Raw genomic sequence first — 20,727 nt, 5'->3', positions numbered from 1 at the left:
AAGATATTTTTATGTGGCACTGAGCTATTCAGCTATCACTGAACTATCCATCAGAAAACTCACCTTGACAAAGAAGTAAAATCATCACAATCTTACCTCTTTAATCCTGCTCGAATATACTTCTGCCATATTATGAAGTGATAAGAGTTGCCACCTGGTGTATGTTTGCTATCTAATATGATGGTTTATTTACTTGTCTAAGTACCTTGTGCTATCACTTAGAGAGACAAAGCAGTCTGCAGCTAGTAAAAAGACTTGGATCCCAGTTGACTGTAGGGTTTCTTTAAGATTCAATTGCCTGTACATTCTAGGAAATATCTGGTCTGAAATTCTGGAGATAGGGACCAGGGAAGCATCTAGACTTCAGACAGCCAAAGACATTGAGACTAGAAGCGAACATAAGACTTAGATTCAGCTGAGGACACCAGTTACAAATGCTTAACTCATTAGTCAAGGAGGCCACTTAACTGTGCAGTTTGTAGGGCCTTGTTTTCAAAGGAGTTCTTGTGAGTAATACATTTTCCAGGTGCAGATTTATGTCATGACTTTTACTCCTTCACATGACTTTCCTTTCAATATGTGTCCTTCTCATGTAATCCTACAACTGCTGTAGACAGGGAGGGAAGATCTTCATCGCTAGGAGGTGAGAAATTTTGAAAACTGTAGAAAAAGCTGTGTTGTAAGAAATTTGTTTTGGCTGGGTCATTACAGGCAGCAATTTCTTGCCAGGCTAGTGGAAAAATGCATCTTGAGTAAAGGATTTCAAGAGTGTATGTGGTTATTTTCTGGACAAAGGTCAATATGGAAGACTGTAGGAGAAACAGGATGCTAGCCTGAACAAGGTGGGCATGGTAGTGGGACCAAACAGCACTTTCCTAAGCAAGATCAGAGGAAGGAAAGCTCTCCCAGACTGTGCACCTAAGGAAGGCTGGTGGGGATATCTGTGGGAAGGACAGGGAAGAAAGATGGGAATTCCTCCTCTGCCTCTGGAATTTAGGTGATAACCAGGAAATGTCAGAAACCAGCTGAGAAGCTGGATTGGTTGACAAGAATAGGTAGGGATTTGTGAATTGTGGGACTGAAGGTAATAGTGAAACTATGTGTGTATTTACGCTCACCCTTTGAAAGAGGGAGATGGAAGAGTGGAGTGTGCCAAGATCATCGTTTATGTGAGTGGAAGTTTTATAGTTTGCAATTTTGCTGACAGTGATAGAAAGCCTGGTGTCAACCTCACTATACTAGGCCTCTTCTGTAATGAGTTTATCACCCATACCAGGTTTATCACTATAATGAGTTTATCACCGATAATGAATTTATCACCCGCGCTGTTTGGTCAAAGCTTTCATAAAATGTGGTAAAGATACATCAAAGGGTATCAATTTAATCCTTTTAAAACAATCACACACATTCATCTTTTGAGAAAAATGCGAACATGCTCAAAACATCTTTTCCCTGAGGAATGTATCTTGGCAATTACAGGAGGTGTCCTATCAACCTGTACTCACCACCAATAACACCCAACACCTTAAGCAAGAGAAATAAAATGTCTTTGAAGATAAATAATAACATCAGACATCATGGCAGGTTACTTAACAAAAAAGGGTAGAAACCTTAACTGTTCAGCTTCTGTCTCTCTGCTCCTGCTCTGTACCAGCCCCATTTCAATCAGCAGTCTCACAGGTGGTGTCAAATAGCTTAACTTATCATTGTCCACCTGTGAGGCAGTATCTGGATCACAGCCAGACCACTGATGCCCCTGCTGCTGACCTCATGCTAGAAGCCTGACATCATGTTGTCTGTGACAGCAGGTGATGTTTGTCTGATGTACCCTGGCTGATGCATATGTCCCCATTCCATGACATTCATCTCTGCCCAGCGGGGCATCGTGGATACCTTTGCACAGCCAAAGCAGGATAGAGACTGAATACAAGTGGCAACGTCGCCTGCTACATCGAGTCTCAACAGCTGCTCTTAAGGCCATTACAACTTGCAACAGTCAAGCTCTGTTTTACTACCTACTTGTATCTGTTAGGATTTGGAAGCTTTATGAACATAGGTGGCTAAATTCATCTGTTGTGTAACTCCCTGTATCCCAATTTGGCCTACAAACTTGTGTGTGTTAAAATTTCTCAGCTGAACTTTTGCTGAAGCCATTTTTACCTATAAATACTGAGCATAAAAGTAAAGCTAGTTCATCATTTCGTCTACTGTATTGTCCCCAGTGCCATTTTTCTGAAAACAGAGGGTTTCAGCAATGCACTCCCTTCATTAGATAAAGAACAATTAAAAGACACACAATGTTCTTTTATGATTTTTATTGCTTAGCTAACATCTAAACTGCACTGGCAACTTATTTTTCTGTTTCAAAGAACTATGTATTCATAAATAATTCTATTAAAAATGATCCATTCATAATATAAACTGTAACCATATGAATGTACATGCCATCCTTGGTCTGGTTTGCAAGCTAAGTGTTAGAAATTAATAAATCTGTCTTTGGTTATTCCAGTGCCTGGAATATTTGACTCAGGAACTAACATCCAACTGTAATTCAATTGTAAGCTTTTATTACAAGGTCTGTAGTGCCACCCAAAATTGCTTGCTAGCTTTACCAAGGATGCTGGGTTTTTTTCCCCACATCTTTACATTCTGTCTTTTTTAATAGAGAACAGTGCACTATAGGAGTAATTTTGTAGAGGGAATTTGTACGAAACCTTTAAAATACTCGGGAATTGCTCAGCATGCAGGAATTCAGAGTAAATAGGTTATCCAAATAGCTATTTTGTAGTTTGGGACCCCCAGTATGCAATCATTTACATCTCACCAATCTATCACCAATTTTCAGCTGGCATTTTTTCTGCAAGTAATAACCTGCAAGTGATGTTTCAAGAAGATAAAAACAGTTGAAAAAAAAGTGAAAAGAAGAGCAAACCTGAAAATAATAGTTGGTAAAAATGAAAGAAAATAGTATAATTACTTGTATTTCGACAGTATCATGTCTTCCCAGAATTCAAACTGTGCATAATAGCTTTAGCACAAGGGCAAAAGAGAGAAGCTCCTAGGAAAAGAGATGCAGATAGTATTTTCTTAACCTTCCTGGGGAGCCTTACTCCACAAAGATTTAAAGCTTTTTAATCTTCAGCAGGATGTGTTGGCTGGAAAGTAGTGCGTTTCAAAATGAAAATGCATTAATTAATGTCTCTTGGAAGAGGACAGTCTGAAATATCTTTCTCTGTGGGAGTAACTTGCAAGCTGATTATGTGGGCTGATAGATACTCCATTGGAGAACATTCAGGGAATGTTAAGGTTGTACAGTTAAGCACACGGAAGTTATGAAATGCCATATTGCAGGATTCATGTGCATCCTTAACTCTGCATCTGGTGTGTATGTGGTATAATATATTCATTACATGTAATCTCCCAGACACTGCTATAAATATATACTGTGTTCCCTGATCTTAGATTTAACACACATCAGAGCATGCATTAAATACTGTGTACAGTTCTCTGACATAGCCTATTAAAACCTTGTATAAGAAAAGTACATAATAAAATTGGTCTTGAGTGATGAGTGCAGCTTAAATATTATATTTATGATATAGAAAATGACAGACATTTGTTTCAATAAATTATCCTGGAAGCTTGAGAGACTGCATGCTGCATGGGTGCATGCAAATTGGCTATTTAGTTAGTTCCTTTGTTTCCTGCAAAGCTCAGGAGGGCTGGATGTTTTTCTGCTTGGAAAGATGAAGCACAGGTTCTGTGGCTGGCTGAAGCTTTGGCTATCTCCACATCAAGCAGGAAAAATAATGAGAAGGGGTCCTTATGTACCCTCACAGTCAGCCCACCGTGGTTTTCTTCCTGGTCCAACAGGGCTTCATTTATCTGATGAGTGCAAGAGAAAGTTACTGGTTCGATGTGACCAAATTCGGAACAAGTGATGCTTGAAGAACTCCTAACAGCGGGGCATTTGCACACATTTGCTATGTGACATTGGAAATGAAGGAGTAAAAGGAGTTTGTGAAGTTTGAACGTTATTTGTAGTGAAAACAAAGCACATAATTAGTAAGGTTAAAGATCAGAGGATCCAGAGAGAGTTGAGGTTTTACAAAACCCTCAAAATTTATAAAAAATATGGCTTTTTCCATTTAATTGACTCAAAATGCAATGAAAGCATGTTTCTTTAATTAAATAACCATCTTGTGGTATGAAGAAATAAATACCAATGATTCTTAAACCATGGCCTTTGAGTCTGGACAGAATAGTTTTCCTATTTGGATTTGAAGGGAATTTTTTTTAACATTGGTTTTATTTTAGCGAGTAATTCACTTTGTTCTGCTCTTCATTTCTCTCTCTCCATTCAAATTAATTTTATTTTATATAATTAATTTTATTCCAAATTAATAATTTTATATAATTAAATTTTATAATTTTATATAATTAATTTTATATAATTAATTTTATTCTAAATTTAATCCTGTTCTGTCCTAGTTTTTTGCTGGCACAATGAAATATCATTTCTTTTCTCCATCTCTGCTTGTTCTCTACCAGAAAGCAGCCCTCCTCCACAGCTGCAGACCCCAGTGGTGCCTGTACATACATGGTCACCTCTCCCCTCTCCAGTTGGCTGCTATAAGCAACATCTCAGGGAAAGGAGGGAGTGGTCCTATGCTTTAACAGTCTCTGCCCAAGCAATATTATTTGATGAAAGTGGAGATGCCTCTCCTTGTTGAGTTCTTGCTGCCAATTCTTACTCTGTGAACTGGGAAATGCTGCATGTGCTCGAGGTCTGGTGGCTTTCCTCAGCCAAAACTGAAATCTGATGAAGATCTGGCCCTTCTCTTTCCACACTGATCTTAGCCACAGCAAGATACACACTTCTCACCAAAAAAAAGAAAGAAAAATTCTAACACATAAAATAACCAAGGTCTCAAGAGCTGATCAGATCTATATCAGTATTGTCCTCACTGAAGTCTCCTGCTTGCATCATGAGCTTTTTCCTTTCCTTGCTTCCTCCTACCACCAAAACTAAAAAACTTCTTCAAAATAGTCTCCTACATAGTATTCTTTCTGGTTTTTAAATACCTTTATTCCTAAAGTGACTTCTGGGCAAGCGTGTGGTCCCTCTAGCTGAAAGATCAGTTGCATGTTTGGCATACATTTCTTCTGAATCTTTCTTCTGTGAATCTGCTAGTATTTCATCTCCTGGACACTGCAGGACATTGCACAGATTATTCTGTGTTTAAGGAATGATTGTTGTACTCAACAGATTAAAAAAGTTTTCTCCCAAGATCCAATAGTATTTTCCTTAGCAGGACTTGCCAGCTTTGTGATCAGTGCAGGAGTACAATGGGAACTGCTGCCTTCTCATCACATTTCTCCTCCTACAGAAAAGCAACAGACAATTTATTTTATCCTGAAGAGTATCTTTTTATTCAGAGGAGTACGCACGTGCAATACTGAAAAGATCTGCTTTCACTGTTGAATGGGATTCCCAACAAATACGGGCAGCTATGTAATGCACATGGAGCCCTGAAAGGTGCTCTAAAATTGCTCCATTTTGCACATCAGTATCCACAAACACCATAAATGCTCACTGCACCTTCACTTCAAAAGAAGAAGTTTTAGATTTGACTGATGGTAAAAGTCTGGAAGATTTTAGGAATGCCTTTTGCCTGCACCCTTTGCGTAGCACAATGTCAGGTGTCATTCATGTCAGCATTTGCTGTGGAGATGTCTGAAACTACGCTGGTCACCCCCACCTCTCTCTGCTGTCAGTGGAGGGAGGTAGGTGCTTGCAAGGTGTGATTCATCTCAGTCAGAGCAATTGTAAAGCAGAAAGTCATACCTGATGGATCATCTTACACAATTATACAGTTAGAATAGAAAAATGGGGTCAGGTACAAGTCACTAGTTTTCATGGAATTTGAACAACTGCTCAGTAATAGCTAAATTAGAAATACTGAAATGCAAACTCCAAGTTACCAGAAATGTCACTTTAACCTCTGCTTTAGAATCTAATTGAGTTCAACTCAGACCATTTTTGTTGTTTGTACACTCACGTTCTTTGAGATTTTAATTGCTCATTGGTTGATACTGTCCCAGTTTACATAAAAAACATGCTTGAGGACAAGATATATTGCAATGTAGAACAGAAAGACTCTTTTTTTTATCTTTACTGCATTATATCAAAGATCTGCATAATTTTCAGTACATGCACCGAGAATACATATTTTAACACAGATTACAAAATTCCAATATATCAAATGAGTTTTAAGGAATGCTAATGAAACATAGCAATGAAAGACATTTTCTTTAAGGTAAACCTTTACTGATTTGATTGTGTTCACAGACAGAATTTGGATTTTCTTTGCCCTTGCAGTTCTCATACACATGTTAAGTGTCTATTAAAAGGCTTGCTGCCAATAATGATCTCAGATCCCAGAGGTGGCTTCTTCACAGATTCATCCTTCATACATATTAAAAAAGTTCTGTTAGTAGTAACTCACTCTATAGCCTCTTGTTAACTTATTACAGGCAAGTTGTCCCAGCCTATGCTCAAAAGGATACTCCTTTAGGTCAACAGAGAGAAAGAGAGAGAGAGAGGAAAAACAAACCTAGCTACAATGCTGTCGATATTTGAGGGCTAACTTTAATGGATTATTGTTTGTCAGTTCCTTTTCCCTCTGTTCAGGAATTAAAATACAACACTATCTTATTGCTCATACATTTCTAGCCACCTTTAATGCCCAGAAAGCATTCTTTATTCATGACTAAATGTAGGTTTTCCTTAGGATCCAGAAAACTAAGTATTGTTTCCATCCCAACTACAGAATATACAAGTCATTGTATTTTTATTATTAATTTAAAAAACTGAAATACCACTCTTTAAACATGCTGGAAAAGCAGTTGTGACGGAGTTTCCATTCTTTTAATAGTAAGATGGGAAAATGTTAGAGTTGACATCTAAAGGAAGCTAGAAAAAACCAACTTAGACCTAGTAGACAAAACTAGTTGAAAAAGGACAATTAAACATTAATATGACATTTCTAGAATTTGTGTCAAAAATGTAGCATATTTGTTTGTTATTTTAATTAGACTTTGTCATAGTAGAAGAAATGGCTAAAGAAAAAGCTGTGCAATAGTTGCTTGAAAACCTTGACCAGTTTCTACCCCAAGTGGAAAGCTGCTACTTTAAACTCAAACGGAACGTCCTTTGGTGCCTTTGGCTTTGCTGGACTCTGATAAGTGTTTAAGTTCTGGCTGGGAAGATCTGGACCCATTTGTATAGCAAACCACATACTTGGCATACTTCTTGCCAAAGAAAAAAGCAATATGGTAGGCTTTTTTAATGTCTAACATACATCAGAGATGCTGACATTTGTCACTGTTTCTGTTTTCTTTCTTGATGACGTGTGGTGTGTGCAGATGGACACACACGGTGGACTTAAATAGCTCTAGGTATCTTTAAGTCTGCTGAAGTGGGGCAGGGCTGGAGAAGCCGAAACCAGCACTAAAACTTTTGCCTGATTTTCTATGTTGTTCAGATAACCTTTTATAGGTTTTAAGTGTTTTGATTACAAGATATTTCCCTTTTTTAACATGCTTAGTCTCAGTCTCGTATTCTCCAAACATCCATAAAGAAACCCTCCTTCTGATACAATTTCCATAGATGATCTTTCTCAGATAATTCTCCCCTATGATTTCAGCCTCAGTGTCAAGTATTCCACACCTAGGTTAAAAGCATACCTTGATGAAATGGTTCCTCACCACTGGTCGTGATACCTTGTACAGGCCTCCTGGCACCTGGTGAGAGAAAATCCACCTCTTGCTCCAGAGTTTTCACTATTTGGACTGGCAAAATAATCAAATAAGTTCTTGCAGTATATGATAATTTCCATAAGACTGAACAAAAAGACAAATGTGTGTGGCCCCTCCAGAATTACAATACAATCAAATGGTGCAACTGAGAAAAATAGAGATCATGGTCACTTTTAGCATGTTTTACAAAAAGCTTAAGCAGAAACTCTGAATATGGCAGCTTTTAGAATGGGCAATCTATGGTTTTTTAAGCTTAAGCAGTTCACAATATGAAAACACAAAAAACCTGTTTACTTGGAAAAAAGAAAGCCTTCAGGGTGTTTTATGACCAATTCTAGCACAGAAATAATGAGGGATAAAGAGGTGATGTTTGACAGTTTAATAGCCTGTATTGTGACAACTGTGTTGCCGGGAGGGAAGGGGACAAGGCAGTACATGCACTCCATTTCTGATCTGGTTTGGTTTTGCCTTTTTTATTAGTCCCTCCACTATTTTTTTGGCACTGAGTGCTTTGCAGACTGGAGATGGTAAATCTTCCTTGCCACTGGTTAATAATACATGGTTTTGGGCCCATTTACCTGGGAGAAGGGTAGATCAGGCCCTATATGCCTCTCAACACCTATTGATGTTTCAGTACTTATAATTTGCTCTAGTTTCCTCCTTTAGGAAGTTATATGAGTGTCACACTCTAAAAGTGTATTTGCAATCAGTACGAGTTCATACCAGAAGTATGAACAAGGCTCTGTATGTCTGCAGTTCCTCACAGAATAACTTATTAGAAAAGGATGTGTATGTCAAACTTCCACATACACATTTTTACCTCTCATTAAAAAAATTAGAAGGAAGTGAGATCTAGAAAGAAATAATGTATCCATATTTATCATCTCTTTGTCTCTCCATTTTCCCCATGTAAAATTTTTTCTATATGGTTTCCTTTCTAATGATAATATCCTTTCTACAAGGCTTTTACAGCATCCCCAGCTTAACCTGATGAAGTCAGTCAGACCTGATTTGCTTAAAGTCAGAGATACTGTTTTTGAACTAGTGCCACCATCTATTTATAAAGTCATGTGGAAAATGTCACAATAACCTTAAAGACATTTTTTTGCCTCTCAAATGTCTGTAGGATGATTAAATAGGACTTACTTTCTGAAAGTGGTCAGAAGATAATATTTCCTCTCAAAATTAACTTTTCAAGGTCTCTCTCTGTTTTCTCACAGAAAGACATACATTGGCATCCCCTCACTGGGCTGCAGACATACACATTTTCTTCTTTGAATAGGAAAACTGCAGAGAATCAATCCAAGTATTATTTTCTTGCAAATGGAAAGGTGCCCAGTGTCCCTGAAATAGGTTGAATAGGGAGAATTTTGCCTCAGTGGATCATATCAGCAGGATATACCTCCATAGAGTTCTGCTTAAGGACTATACACATACATTTCATGTTGGTTTCACAGGGCCAGGCTATGGAAAATTCATTCTCTCCAGCTCTGTAAGAGTGCTAAAAAAGGAGTGCAGGGGAAGAGTTGTATGATGTGTTCCTTTCTTAGGGTCCTGCTTTTCTTTAAAAGGAAGAGAAATAATGAATTTTTGGACTAGTTAGACTTCTTTGCCAGGTAAATTATTATAAACACTTAATCTTACTAAAAACAGCTCTGGCAAGGATTTTTAGGAGCTTGTAGTCCAGTTTTCCAAGGGAGGTGATCAGTGGTGAAAGACACCATATATAAGCCAAGTATGAACTTGGTGATGTGATCTGACCATGTGTAGGCAAGAGAAAATTGACTTGTATACCTATAAACATGAGTACAAGAACAAAAAAAAAGGTCACAAAGGCCATTCAGGACTATTGTATTCCTTCTAGAATTCCTCACATCAGGGAGCAATCCTGCTGTGAGGACTGATTCTAATCAAAGAGCAAAGGAGACAAAAAAAAGAAAGCTTTCTACAAATGAGTCCTTCTACCAAGGACTGCCTCAAACACAAACCCAGCTGATACTGCCCTGTGCTCAACAGTTTATCACAATGTAGAAAAAATAAATAAATAAATAAATAAATAAATAGGACAAAGGACCTTGATGACATCTGCCAAATAAGCTTTTTCATAATTGTTATTGTATTTTATTATTTATTTATTATTATATTTTACTGGAATAGCTGCAAGAGCTCAGGCTTGGTATGCTTCAGGTTAATCCAACACATAAAATGGTCGAGTACTGCTTGAAGATCTCGCCTGTCCGAATGAGTTGTTGCTTCGCTGACTCAGACGGTAATGTTTTTATGTCCTCTTGATCTTCAACCAATTCAGTGCACAAATTTTTTGCATATGGCAAGAAAAGAAATAATAAAGATAGGCAATCATGTTCTAAACGAACAGGGAAAGTGAGAAAAAAATTCAGAAGAGAAAGGATAACAGAGAAATAAAGTGAGTTGCTCAATATCATGACAGAGCTAGAAGTGAAAATTCCTTTCCATTCTCTGTGAATCAACTCAGAATCTGCCAGTCCTGAGCAGATAAAGCAGAAAGTTCTCATTTCTCTCTTATGTTTTTATTTATGCTTAGTTAAAGGTGACTAGGTACATTGGTTTCTAAGGGCTCATGTCATTGACACGTGAAGCTAATAGAATTGCTCAAGAAAGACTACACACAGAAAGAGAAATGAAGGTGGCATACAGTGTTCATCATTACATCTTTCCTGCTGGGGAAATACAGAGGTCTATTAGGCTCCAACTAAAACCTCTAGGAAAAAATTGTTTTAATTAAAAGCTTGAAATTCAGGGAAATGAAAGGATGTGTATAGAAACCGAAGAGAACAAGTACAATGTTCATCTATGGTGCAACTTCATTGAAACACAATGAAATATACTGAGGGTAAACTGGGCTCAAAATATGTGCATATGGAAACATACGGCTTTTTCTATTTTTGCAAGAAAAAAAGCATTCAGTGAATCATAAAACAGTTTTTATTTTAACAAGACTGAGGTAAACGGTAAAGTAGCTTTCTCTTGCCACTCTGCAGTTCTACTCAGAGTTTCTCAAAATCTTCAAAGAGGTACATTAGGTGCTTTTATAACCTCTTTGTTCTCTTATGGGAAAATAATTATGGTACAATTTCTTCTCATTCAGATTTTAAATCCTGATTAGAGACATGCAATCTGGCCTTCAAATAAAATATATAATTTTGTGCAGCACATTCATCTTTCTAAATTACAGCAAATTGTCCAATTTTTATTTTGTGGACTATGTAGTTACAGCAATCAGCTTACCTGCTCTTCACCTCAGCATATGCTATAGCTCCTTAAGTGATGAATGTCATTTTAATCAAAACGCTTGGAGAAATCTTCTGATCTAATAGAACACTTCAGCTTAGAAAACATTTTGCTTCAAGAGAGCAGTAAGAATTCAGAGACTTTCTTTTAGGACTTCTTCAAACCAGGTTTTAGTTGAGGAAAGGGAAAAAAATCCAAACCAAATCAAAAACCACCATAGGTTTGATATTTTTTGGATCGAGAGAAAGCAATAAAGATTCAAACTAGGTTAAAGTTTTGGTCATAACTTCGATTATTTTTTTTCTTCATGATGACATGAACCCTCAAAAATACTAATGCTGTCTCCATCCCAAAAAGAAAAAAAAAGAAATTGAAGTTACAGTATATGTATGACCACTCATTTCTGACTCAATAGAAGGAGGTTTGGATACAAATTGATACAATTTAAAAAACAAATACCCCCACCACAAATTAATTAATAATTAGTACATTTCCGGTAATATGGGCTTTTTCAGACCTCAGTTCTGAAGGTAGGAGAAGGAAAAGGGGAGTGCAGTGGAACAGCCTCCAGCCCCTACTGAGGATGTATCTGAGGATGGCTAAAAGGAGCTGTGCCATACTGAATGAAAACTTTATTTGTATAGAAAGGTTAACTCCAAGAAAGTAAAAAACAAATACTGAAGGATAAAGAGTTTCGAGAGTATGTTGTAGCATGGGAGGTAAATCCAATGAAATGAGTGATGAAAGTCATGATCTAGCAAAGCTGGCCCAGTATACATAAGTACGTGAAATACTAGTGTGGTAAACTCCTCCAAAGAGATTGGAGAATCCAAGTTGTGGGTAGAAGTCACAAACTCTTTCAACCATATAGTCTTGATGTGTTTTCCTTCCTTTCTTGCCTTCAAAATGTCTAAGAAATTAAATGTAACAGAGTATTTTAAAACAAGGTTGAAGTTCCGATGTGAAGCACTGAGGACCATCTTTTCTTCAGATTTTGGCTCTGAAAGTCAGGAAATGCTAAAGCTAGGTTGAATGTAGGGCATCATGACAGTATTTTTGCAATACAGAAAGCACACTTGTTTTCATTCTCAAACAGCTTGTGTAAGTCGGTGAGGAATTTGAACGGGTTCACTCAGCAGTACTTCCAGCTCCCGAGATAGCCAGGGAATATCTCATGATAATGCAAAAGTCATCAGCGTGCATGTACTTAAGTGAGTACAACATTAAAGTATGAATATAGGTTTATACTATCTAAGAAGAATGCACTGAGAAAATAATCTCTAGGTTTTCTACAGGTTTATACATATGTACTCATCAATATCTGTCTGCAGATAATTCATATCTCCATTTCATAAGCTGGTGTCATTGCCTTTAAGCCAGTAACCTTAAGCTCACAGGCTTCCAGCTCCATGGAAATCCACATGTTGTAGCTACATAAAAGATATCTTTGTAATAACAGCATTTTAGAAATGGAAAACTGTCAGAAATATAAAAATAATTGAAACAGATTTTTAGGGTTTTAGGCATTGTCCAGTGGTATCTGTGAAAACCAGTACGAGCATTACTTCCTCCTGTTGTTTCCAGTTCCTTCCTTTGTTTCTGATATTTGGAAATTTTTTTTCTTTTTCACATGATCATCCCTGAGAAAGAATACCATCAATAAAAGGCCTTCTAAAGCAGAAAGGTTTTCACTGCTAATGCATTCAGTTATTACTGTATATGGTGGTTTGTCTTGAAGTATGTCCATCCTGCTATCCAAAACCATGCCAGTACTCAAAAGCAAAAACTTTCAATACCGGAATCATACAGCTGTGGTGTTTCAGACAGCATAAGCCTCTTGAACTTTTCCTGTTAAAAGGGATCATGAAAGCAAAGTCTGAAGCAGAAAGGCACATTTTCAGACTCAGTCTCCTGATGTGCTGTTCACTTTCCCTACACCCAGGAAAAAATTCTCCCTGCCCCAAAAGACACAGGCAGGAGAAACCCTGGATTCCAGCACAAAAGCATTCTGTTGGGATACTGAAAAGCAAGTAATGAAAACTTCTTCCTCACCATAGTGTGCATGAAGGAGAAAGTATAAATGCATGTTTCTGAAAAGGCTAAATAGTGGGTAAGGCCTTAACATTCAACTGGAGATGAAAGTCATCATCTTACTGCTCAGGGTGAAAAGAAAAATGGAAACTGACTGTGAAGAACACTGAAAGCTCAGACAGTTGCCTATGCTTTATCTGATAAAGGTGACGTTACAGTAGGCTTTACCTCTAGGGTTTGTGCAGAAATGTCTCTTCATTCAATTTGAAGATGTCCTCTGCTTTGCGTCTATTGGCAAAAAGAAAATCTACATCTCGGATATCATGTTTATATTGGCCTTCCTCATTCTAGCTGGTTTTATTCATTTCTTAAGCAGGCTGCAAATCTTCCATAAACCCTACCAGAAAAAAAATCAAAATTTTCCTGGAAAACCCAACCCCAAGAATTTACATTGTTAATTAAAATGTCATCTCTCTAGCAATTAATTAAACAATTCCTATTGAGAATGTAGAGGAAGACCAGATCTCATGTGACTAAGGAGACAATTTTATAAAAGCAGTTTAAACCACCTAGGGCAAAATCAGGTAAGCTGCTCTGTGAAGAATCCTTTGTTTTTTAGTATCACAGGTAAAACTCCTGTCCCCAGTGAAAATTCACCTTTATAAGGATGTGTCAAGACCTTCTTTATGATCCCTTCTCAGAATGTTTTCCCCAGTCTAGTATGAAATCAGTTTTCTTCATTCACGATCATCCCTATCGTTACCCTTTCATCTATGTGAGCCTGAACATAATTAGAAGAATAGATTCATTCATGTCATTTAATAACGTATGTAATTTAATTGCATCCGCACTTGAATTGCTTTTTATTTAGAATTTATATTTACAGCAGCTACCTAGCAGTACCTGCTTCCCATCTTTGTTCTACTGATACACAAGCCCCTACAGCCAACAGATACTATTATACCCCTATAAAACAGCCCATGGAAGTAAACAGTAGCTAGCTACAGTAGTAAAAGCTAAGGTCTTTTCAAGGGCACAATAATGTGTCATCATTGTGTATGTTAGATGTCCAGAAAAAATCTCCCAGATTTTATAATCTCAACTCCTTAACAATCTGTGTAATTAAGGGAATCAGTATGAGTAATTAGTAATTAGCATTCTGAAATTCAAAAAAATCCTACATTTGAGTCTAAACCAAAAATATATTCCTTGTCAGATGGGAGTTTTCAGCTCCAAATAATAGTTTTGTTGTCTCGGAAGACTGGAACTAGTTTTGTCCTTTTTTTCCAGGTGAGCTGTGACTCATAACCCCGCTTGGTGCTTGGCAGGATATGGGCCCCAGTCTCTCCTTTTACCAATGTATACAGGTCCTTTCCTTGGTAGCCCACTTAATCTGACGGGATTTTTGCAGGCTGGGAACATGAAGAATTACTTTGGATGTTCATCCTTAAACTATCTTTGCACATAGTTTCTTGCTCCTCCTGACAATTTAACATTTTGTAGCTAATCACAATTTTCATTCCTTGCTCATATACATTTTTTTTTAATTAGTTTAAGTTTCCGAAAGGAGAATAAGATAACTGTAACAGAATGAAGGGAAAAGCATATTTCTCAAGTTATAATATTGATGTATTTTCTTGTACATTCAAAACTTCAACTGGATTTCTATTCCCACAAGTTCTTCCCATATGAAGGCTAGTAGGAGTTCTGCCTGTGGAACACCAAAAAAAGCTGTCAATTTGCCAGTCATTACTTGAGAGACTTGTTGAAGTCTTGAGGAATACTTATAGCTGCAGATTCCTAACATATAACATTTTAGAGGCTAGTTTACCTCAGTTTCATATAAATGCAAACGAGAGAAACAGAGGGATACACATTAAGTTTTGCAAGGTGAATATCCTTTGGTTTCCTCCATAGTCAAAGGGGAGAGAAAAGCCACTATTGAGGGGCTTCTGGGCAGAAACTTACCTTAATTATTTGGAATCATGCTTTGGAGGAGTCTTTCCAATTCGCAACATAGAAAATCCTGGACAACCAGCCTCCTTTTAAAAGTACCTTTCTTATAATTAAGAATGAGTAATTATAATTAAACTGACATGATGAGAATGCCCACAGCTTGCTCCTCCCTATACTTTTCAGTAGGATTTCATTTTTATGAAAGGATACTTTTTGCTCAGATGCTCTCTGAATTATGATTTGAAGGTCAGGGAGAGACACCCAGGAATTCTTCTGGTTTGAATTTCACTAAACATTGGAATCCACATATATAAATATTTTTTTTCTATTCTGTGCTTGGAACCAATGACAGAAAATTCCAGTAAAATAACTGTAAGTTCTGATTCTCACTGGTTTTCAGTGTCTTAAGCCAGTAGAATCTTTTCCCCCTGAATTTAATAAAGCTTTACTTGGTGCTGAGCCAATATTAATTATATCAAAACCAAATTAGTGGTCTGTCAAAGTAATAGAGATAGAATTATCTCCTTTTTTTTTTTTCCAGCGGTCAGACCAGATGGCCCAAAAAAATCTGTCAGGGTCCCTGCTAGTCACTGAGAATAACCATATTACTGATATTTTGTCAAAACATCCAGTTTAAGATGTCTCGTAGGAATAGCTGATGAATTGTGACTGAACTGTTCATTTCACTCTTGAAGGACAGCATTTATGACTGCTTTTTAACATCACTTAATCATAATTGTATCATATTATCACATTCATCACATTTTATCATAATTTTTCAGTCATCATTTTGTGTGTGCAGCTAATGTCCTCAGCCTGAGTCAATGCTCACAACGCTCCCGGTGGTCTCCAAGAGTCTTCAATGTGGAAGCCTGAAATGTGCCAAGGTCCCTTCTGAACTGAGGCCAGAACTGGGTCAAAGCAGCAGATGGACATCCACACCAGGGGCCTCACTTTTTTCTGGGACAAATTAGAGCATGGGGAGATAAGGTGGATATCCTCTTGGGTTTAGTCCTGAGATAGATTTGGAGTTGGGAAGAGTCCTCACCTAAAGGAAAGAGCTTGGAAGACTCTTTAATATCCTATCTTATTTAATAGAGATGGACAAAATATCTTCCAAATATAACATTATCTAAAGTGCCTCACAATTAGAAGGGTAAAAAAAAGGTATGTGACTGGATTGGTCACATCACAACTGGAAAAAAAAGGCAAAACCAGATCAAATAAAAAGTTCTGTCATCCTTTATCATTAGTTTTAAAAAATATATAATTTCATCCTTTTGGTTGTTTTTTTTCTTTTAAAACAAAGATAAAATTAGACATAGTACACAATTTTCAATTGAAGCTTTTCATTTTTGTATGTAGTACTTACATGATTTAAAAGCTTTGTTTATAAAATTTGTATTTGCAAATGTTAAACCTGCCAAACTTTGCTTTCAATCAGTCCACTAAAATGACTTTCTCCATCAGGTAGAAAACTCCCTATTTCACAGAAGTGTTAGAAAGAGCTAAGAGCTAAGGAAAGGTACCAGACAAGAAAGTGCCCACCTGCTGACGCTTTTCCAGCTTCCTGGGAAACACCAGTGACTGTACTGAGAGAGAGATTGTTCTGCCTTCAGGAGATTGTTCTGGGAGGTGTTAAGAGAGGAGGAGTTTTCCAGGACACTGGGAAGCGATGTTACCACCCCTTAAGGTTTCAGTATACATGCTGTAGCCCAGCTGAGGACAAGAGAGACCAGAGAGAAGACCTCCTTCGCCCTCATCCTGACATGGTCACCAGGAACACCAGAGCGTTGCAGCTCAGGAAGCACCATCAGCAGGATGCTGACAGCCTCTTTTGCAAGTGTCAGAGTTTGAGGGAAATAGGAGGCTTCCCACTTCACTGCTGTCCTTTTGCTCCATCAGCAGAGGCCAGGATTTGCCAGTTACAATGCTGCATGCTGAGCAATAGCCCCATGCCTGTAAATGTAACTTTTCCCGCAATCTTTATATTCTCTCTACACTCATGCTTGTTCTGCCGAGAATGACCTCCATTTGCTGTAGCAAGCAGAGAGTAAATACATCCATAATTTCAGTTCCATAAAAGAAATAGAGCACTGCAGAAAGTGCGTTTCCATGAGATAACTGCATTTCTCCACTAGATTAAATCGTTCTGATTTCATATGTAAACCTTACATGCTGTCACAAACTAAAATCCAAAGATAGGAGTTGCTCTATAAGAGATAGGTGTTATTCTTATTCTTATTGATTATATAATTATCCAGAAATGCACCACCACAAAGTCCTAAAGATTTAATCTATGCCACATCAGAGCTTTATTATTATTGTGGTCACTCTGTGGTACAGTTAGACTGAGTAAGCATTTAATCAGAAAATGATACCTAGCTTCACAGCAGAGTAGGTTTGTGAGCATGTATGTAAGCTTGAAAGTTTTTTCATTTGGCTAAAGGGGGCCAAATGTTGCCCTTGGATACGTACATGCTTATTCTACTAACATCTGCATTTTTGCATATATCTACTATTTCTCTCAAGGGCTCTGAAGAGATTGATTTTCAAGGTCTAAATGCTTAAATTATTATGTTGCATCATAAACAGGTCTTTAAAAATACTAGCTTTCTACACCTCAAAGCCACCTACTGCATGAGCTGTTAGAATAACAAGGTTTAAAAAAACCCACCACAACCAACAAAAAAAAAAAAAAAATGGAAGTGTAACTGATTTGCTCAAGATCTTACCCAATCTAGTATCAAAACTCACATCTGATAGTAGAGTTTCTCTGTACAGGGAGCCATTCTGGAATGGAGAGAACTGACAAACTCCCTATATGAATTCTCATATTTTAGAGCAATAATAATTTGTTTGGACTTTGCTTACTGTATTTTAGATTTAATTGTGAAATATGCCCTTGGTCTAAAGTAAGTGCATCAGTTCACAGGGTTACTAGAAGAGTTATTCCCCTTTAAACTGCTCTGCCAGAGTCTGAAACGAATGTTCTCTCTTCAGGTAAACTGGTAATGAAATCAGCAGGGTTGCACTGAATTTGAATGACTCTGTAGGGGCCACGTGGTCCTGGAGTTCATTTAACTTCTTGCTCCTTCAAAATCTACTGCCATTTATTTTATGTCCCTAACATGTAAATGAGCCTGCTGTCCACATGGATTCTACCTACACATAGGTAGTAATATCATTGCAGATGATCTGGGTTTACTGCATACGAATGAAGAGGCTCTAAGTCCCATGCACAGTGGGCTGACCTACGTGCAGCATGATGGCCCTGCTACATCTGAGATGAGCCATAATGTGAGTCGTTAGTGTAAGGGACAGTGAACTTGTTGGATTCTGTGCACAGATAGCAGCCCTTCCTAGTCTGAAGCGACCAGGCAATGACTTTCTGAAAGAGTACCTGGCACTTCCAAGGCTAATGGCTGGAGAGAGGACATATTCACAAAACAGGTAGAGTTGACAGATCTTAGAGGAAGAAAATTTTCCTGTTAGACTTCTTAAAACTTACTCAAAATTTATTATCATCTGCCTCACTGGGATTATAGGGTAAGATGTGAAAACAGAAAAATAGTGATAGGCAGAGACACAGACGTAGGATATTTAGGTTGGGAGGGGGAGGTGGTTTGCTTTGCTTTTTATTGTTGTGGGTGGAAGTTAATTGCAAGTTCTTTCTCTTCCCATATTCAGTATTTTCAGCCAATCATTAGTTACAATCTTTCTTTTAAGCCCACACAGCAGTTCTAGTTCAGCTATCAGTTCTAGTTTTGGGTTATGAACAATGCAATCTTTTTGGTTTTCTAGACATGAACAATCATGCATATAGATAATTCCTTCCCACAGGACTCAGTCCTGTGACTCATTCTCCTGTTATCGGATCAAATTGTGCAGCCAGCAGCCAGCTCTTTGCTTGTTTGATTAAGGACAAGCAGTAGATGCTGAATAACTCTCAGACAACTGGAAGGATTGGTTGGGACTTTCACAGGAAGTGCCTCAAAGGCAGTGAAGGGTCTGACTGAAGGGGAACTAACCAGAAATCCCATTTAACTCCGTAATAGACAACAGGACTATCAAAGGGAGCCAAAGCAATTTAGCTTGACACATCAATATGAAGAGGTGAGACAAGTAGTGCAATGCAGGAGAAAATGGATCGATTCTGGTTCTGTGATAGAAAAAGGTGTGCAAAGAATAGGTGGATTCATAAACGCGTCTCCTCATTTTAACTTTCAGCTTGAGAAAAGGAATAGAGCTGAAGCTTGTAGAGTAGAGGTGCTTGTATCAATTAAGAGACTTCATTTTGCTTTATTATTATTTTCTACACAAATATGCAAATCAAAATTTTAATGTTGTGCCCAGAATGAAATTCAGGAAACTCAGTGCTCTACTTAGTGAAGTTATCAGTAAGGGAAATAATATCATTGATACAAAAGCAGCACCAAGAACTGGAGTAAACGAGCATTAGCAGCACTCTTCAATCACCAAAAACAAACATGAAGAAATCCAATTTGCACAGGCAGGAAAAAAGAAAAAGACAAATACTCTGTCCACTTACTGACATAACTCTGGGCATAAATAAGAGAAAACAATACCAAAAATTTCTCATGGAAGTAAAAAGGGAAAGAGGTAAAAGACATGCCTCTGTTACAAGCACTGGAACAGAGGAGGTGAGTATTTAATGCTGTTACATTATTTGTCCACTTTTGCCAGAAATGAAGAAACACAAGGTGAAAGAGCTTTCTGGTGTGGGGTGGATAAGGGTACCACACAGATGTCACATCATAGACCAAGATTTCACATTTAGGAAGATTTGTATGATTCTGACCTACAGCTGGAGCAAAAGGAAAACAGGAAGCTGATCAGAAACGGGCAGATAATGACCGTGATGTTGTGTCATAATCCCTAACTTGCACGTGGGCTACTTTGAAACCACTGAATCAGCAGCCATGCATTGGTAAGAAAACCTCTGACAAATTGAGCATTTGAGCCAGCTCCAAGCAATAAAAAAAGTCACTGAGAAAATACTTATTACAAAAGATTCCTGCTTTATATCTTAACTTTCTCTTTTAACATTTGTCTGCTTTTAAGGTCTACCTGCTATATCCATGGAAAAAGTAATCTTTTGTTCATGATGTCAGGGTGAACAGGATGGGCCATTTAACCCCAGTAACGTTTGTCATATCTTTGGTCAGGTACCATTTTATTTGGATGCTTATCCCAAAAAAAGATCTCAGAAGAGACTTCTCTTCCAGAAGTCTCAGCAACCAGTGCAGAAATGAAGATCATTAATTTCATGTGTAACCTTTACGATCTCAGTAAGTCTGCTGTTTCTCACTGATTCCCTTTCTGAAAGAAATCTTAAAAAATGCACTACGAGGGTCAAAAATGTTTACCCTACGTTTTCCCCAGACCAGGTCTCTTCAGTGACTTCCTTCAGATCCCATGCCCACCTACCAGTATCATAAGAGTATGCAGTGGTATAGCCTGAAAGGATCGGAGACTCCAGAACATACACTTGAAACAATAAAAAAACAAACAGTAAGTGAGCTACCATCCTCAAGCTTAACTGTCCGGGCACTAACACCTGAGAGCTAGAAAGGAAGCCTGAGAGCAGCACTGATGTGAAGCCATCCACCCACCTTCAGACAGCAT

Source organism: Strigops habroptila, chromosome 6 (genome assembly GCF_004027225.2).
Source record: "Strigops habroptila isolate Jane chromosome 6, bStrHab1.2.pri, whole genome shotgun sequence".
Classification (NCBI taxonomy): domain Eukaryota; kingdom Metazoa; phylum Chordata; class Aves; order Psittaciformes; family Psittacidae; genus Strigops; species Strigops habroptila.
This window is presented reverse-complemented; position numbering follows the sequence as displayed.